Source organism: Sceloporus undulatus, chromosome 1 (assembly GCF_019175285.1).
Source record: "Sceloporus undulatus isolate JIND9_A2432 ecotype Alabama chromosome 1, SceUnd_v1.1, whole genome shotgun sequence".
NCBI lineage: Eukaryota > Metazoa > Chordata > Lepidosauria > Squamata > Phrynosomatidae > Sceloporus > Sceloporus undulatus.
In genome coordinates, this window is record NC_056522.1 from 255,264,384 (window position 1) to 255,269,237 (window position 4,854).

Genomic DNA, 4,854 nt, shown 5'->3' on the forward strand with positions numbered 1-4,854 from the left:
CCCAACCAGGGGCTCCAGGGTTGACAGCCTAGCATCCTTCCAAGGTCGCTAAAATGAGTACCCAGCCTGTTGGGGGCAATTAACTTACAGTTGTAAACCGCTTAGGGACCGCTTAGTGTGGTATGAAATATATAAGTGAAGCTGTTATCTGTATGGCAACCATTTGTTACTGCTCTCAGTTATATAGGCATAGCAAACTCAGCTGCCTGACTGTCAGCATTTATGTAGCCGCACTGGCGTGTACACAAAAAAAGGCAGCAGGACTGGAGAGAGCTCAAGATCTGCAGAAGTAACCCTTCCTTAACAACAACAAAAACAACAAAATGTATTTCTTACCTGCTTCTCCCTGTGGATCAAGGCAAGAACAACAACGAATGACACAATGTGCATAAAGCCATATTGTTGTTGTGTGTCTTCAAGTTGTTTGCAGTTTATGATGACCATAAGGTATCACGGGCTTTTATGGGGCTGAGAATATGTTACCCAGCGGGTTACCCAGCAGGTTTCCAGGACCAAGTGGGGAATCAAACCCTGGTCTCTAGGGTCAAAATCCAACACTCAAACAACTGCACTACTCTGGCTCTTATAAAACCATATATAAGGTTTAATAAATATAATTTATATATAAAAGTATATAATAGCAGTACACATATAAAATGAATTCAAAGTGTATAAAGCAATACCTATTAAAATCTATCAATAAATACTTTAAAACCATGATTTAAAAATAATCTGGGTAGGCCTGCTGAATCTTACTGCAGATTCAGGCCGAGATAACATCTTGAGCTGACAAATTCAGCAGGTCGTTCAACAGTCTGGGGTGGCTGAAAGAAATGTCCTCTGTGTAACAGCTTAGTTTGGGCTGGCTGAAGTAGATGTCTCCCAGAGGACCTGAGTGTACAGGGCAGAGGGTGATCCTGTAAGTAACTTGGACCAAAACTATATAGTGTTTTAAAGGTAATAATCAACATCCTTAGCTGATGCTATTACTCATGGCATGGAGAAGTATATTTGAGTGTTATCAGCATATTGGTAGCACCCTGCTCTCTGGATTATCTCTCCCAGTAGTTTCATGTGGATGTTAAATAGCGTTGGGTAAAGAATGGCATATTGTGGTATGCCATATAACAATGGCAGTTATCCCCAAGCACCACCATTTGGAATATATCCAAGACAGAATCAGGACTAGTGAAGCACTGATGTGTTCCAGAAGGATACCATGGTTGATGGAATCAAACACTGCTGAGAGGTCGAAACGCACCAGCCAGAACACATTCCCTGTGTCAATACTCAGATGAAATTCATCTACTAAGGTGACCATAGCAGCCTCAACTCCATATCCGGCTCTGAAGATGGTTTGAAATGAGTCTAGGGAAGTGTGTAACATTCAAGACTGCCTGGAATTGGCTGGCAACTGGTTTCTCAATCACCTTGCCCAGAAAATAAAGATTTCAAACTGGTCTTTAGTTGTTAAACTAAACCCAGGGGGGTCCATGTAAATAAATTATCCATTTAAAGAAATGGTTGCACCATTGCTTCTTAAAATAGGACCCCCCCCCCCCCGAGAGATACATTAATAATTAATTGTAACTGAGATCTAATCACATCTCCTCCCTGGATAACCAGGACAGAGATCAGAGGACAATTTATCTTCCTTACTTACCCCAGCAGCTTGCCCACATCAGTGGTATGGATCCATATCTTTATTAATACACCATAATGAATGAGTGTAGCTAGTGGACAGCAAGATGGGAAAGGATGATGGACGGTCAAATGGAAGGAAAAATGGAACAGACTAGTGTCCTGCACACACCACACTATGACATTTTTGTAAGTTCCACAAACTTCATCCAATTCTAATTAAATATTAACTTCTCCTTTCACCAACAGGAGAACTGATATAATCTGACATACTGCAATCTATGTAACTGGTGTTTTGCAGGCATACAGTATCCTCACTGCAAAATAATTGTGGAAGTAGAGAAGCTAAAAGGAACAGCAGTCTGAACATTTGGAGCAGTTGCTAAGTTTGGAAAGTGATCAAGAGGATTTTAGGAGGTTGTGAAGAGTGGGAAATGCATTCTTTTCACTCAAAAACCTTTCCAGTCCTCTTCCTTTTATTGGATCCTTAGATGAGGCTTCCTTCAATAATAATAATAATAATAATAATAATAATAATAATAATAATAATAATTTTTTTGTATTTATATACCGCCCTGTGGCGAACCAATCCGGGCGGTTTACAACATTAAAATAACATACAGCATAAAAACAATGTATTTCCCTCCCCCCTTAAAAAGTTATTAAACAACATATCTAATTTAAAACCACAATAACTAGTTAAAATAACAATAAAGTAAACAAAATAATACCAACCAACAAACCACTGCAACTTCAGTTCTAAAAAAAAGAAAAGTCTGTAAGACGTCAGTAGTAAACTCTCAACAGCTGGCCTTTAAATGTGGCAACAAAACGCCTTACCATAACCAGGAGAATGGGTTGCTGCAATTGTTGCATTGCAGACAGGATTTCTATTGACATTTGCATTAATTTAAGTGGGGGAACATTTCGCTTGAACTTATTGAGGCTGACATGGGAGGGACGGGAAAATGTTTGCCAAACAGCACAAACATGGCACCCCTGCAACACAGCTGCCACTGCCCGCATACCTTTTCTGTCAGGTTTAAGTAAGAACCTGGGGGCCAGTTTCCCGAGTGTGGATAGTGGTTTTTTGAGTATTGGCCTTTGGACTTTGGAAAACACAACCAACGGACCAATGTTTTTTGATTCCCAATTCAAGCCATTGATTGAAACCCACGGGGTGTGTGGTGGGTGTGTGGTGACCTGGGGCAAGTCACATACAGACACAGCCGCTTCAGGGACAGCAATGGTTTAAAATCATGGTATAAACCCCATTGATAGGGTCACCTCAGCGTCACAATACAGTTGTTAAAATGACGTTTGAAGGAAAACATTTACATAAACAACAAAGGACTAGGGGGTAGTGAGGTGGGATTGGGTGATAGGTGGTATGGTGAGGGAGGGGGGATGGACAGGTGGCGATGGGGAGAGACCCTGTTGAATGTGGGCTAGCTAGACAAAGTAGTAACTGTTTCAATGGCTCTGTAATTGGTTGACTGGCCGAACCCAAAGGGTGCTCAACAATGGCTCTTTTCCGCTCAGAGACTGTTGACCAGTGGGGGGGGGTCTCTCCACAGGGCTCTGTTCCTGGGCTCCCTTGTGTTATTCAACATCTTTATCAATGGACCTGGATGACAGGGAATTGGGATCACAAGAGCATACTATCAAATTTGCAGAATGGACACCAAATTAGGAGCAATAGCAATAGTTAATACTCCAGGGAGGAGGACAGGTCAACATTCAAACTTGATCTGAATAGGCCTAGAAAGTTGGGCCCCAAAGCTAACAAAAAGAAAAAGAAAGCAAACGACAGAGAACGATAATGGTTACTGCAACTTAGGGCAGGAAAGAAATGAAAAGAAAAAACAATGGAAATGCAACAGATATAGGATTGGGAGGGGGGAAAACTGCTGAATAAAGCACATATGAAAGGGATCTAGGAGTCCAAGTAGACAATAAGTTGAACCATGAGTGTCAACAGTGCGATGCGGCTCGCGGGGAAGCTAAAAAGGCCAATGGAATTTTAGGCTTGCATCACTAAAAGTTTAGTGTATAGATAAGAGAAGTAAGTAATTTGTGCCATTGTGTATTCTGCTCTGGTCAGGGCCCACCTGGAATACTGTGTCCATTTCTGGGGCACACCAATTCAAAAAAGGACATCTGCGAATGAAATGCGAGTGGAAGCGTGTCAGAGGGGGGCGACTCCTCGACTAAAAAGGTGTTGCATGAAAAGTCTGGAAACCTTTGGCCTCTTGAGGAACGGGACTCCTGGGAGGGGGATGTTTAGGCCTGGAGAAGCGAAGGTTAAGAGGTGATATGATTAGCCCTGTTTAAACTATTTGAAAGGATGTCTTATGAGGATGGGGGAGCAAGCACTGTTTCTTGCTACTCCATGAGAAACAGGAACGCGGAAAAGACATGGGATGCAAGCACAGGGAAAAAGAGATTCACCTCAACATTAGGAAGAACTTCCTGACAGTAAGCGCCTGTTCAACAGTGGACACACTTCCTCGAAGTGTAGTGTTTGTATTGGGAGTCTCCTTCCTTGGAGGTCTTTAAGCAGCGGCTGTGGGATGGACATTCGGTTGGGGCTCCTTTGATTTGGTTTTCCTGCATGGCAGGGTTGGACTGGATGGCCCGTGCGGGGGTCTCTTTTCCATACTCTATAGATTCTTGAATTTATGATTCTATTGATTCTATGAATGAATCTCCAGGGACAAAATTCAACCTATCAGTCCAATTACAGTAAAGATATATACGAGCTGTCGCTCTTTTCAATTATGGCTTTAGAGACCTCGTGTTAGCTATCTGGACTAGAGGTCGAAACTGGAACTGGTTGGAATGTACCTATATGCCTTGTCTCAACATTCAACAATGGATTCAAGTGTGTCTATTCTAGTTGGACTAATCAGCCAAGATTCCACTCTGCTTTTCCTTGTACTCACACCAACAAACTTTATTCCAAGTTATTTAGTTGTTAAATCAATGTGACTACTGCTGAGACAAAATGTAAAGATGAAACTGGCCTGAGGATAGGTACTACTAGCATTATGGAATGTTGTTTCAAGCCTTTGTATCTGCTTTTATTGAATGATCTCATTGGCCAACTTACCGCGACGGTACACAGAGGACACCCGAAACAACCCCAGCAACTTTCTTTTCCCTTCCTTTCCTTTTGGAGCCCTGGTTGGTGCACTGGTTAACTGCCTGTAC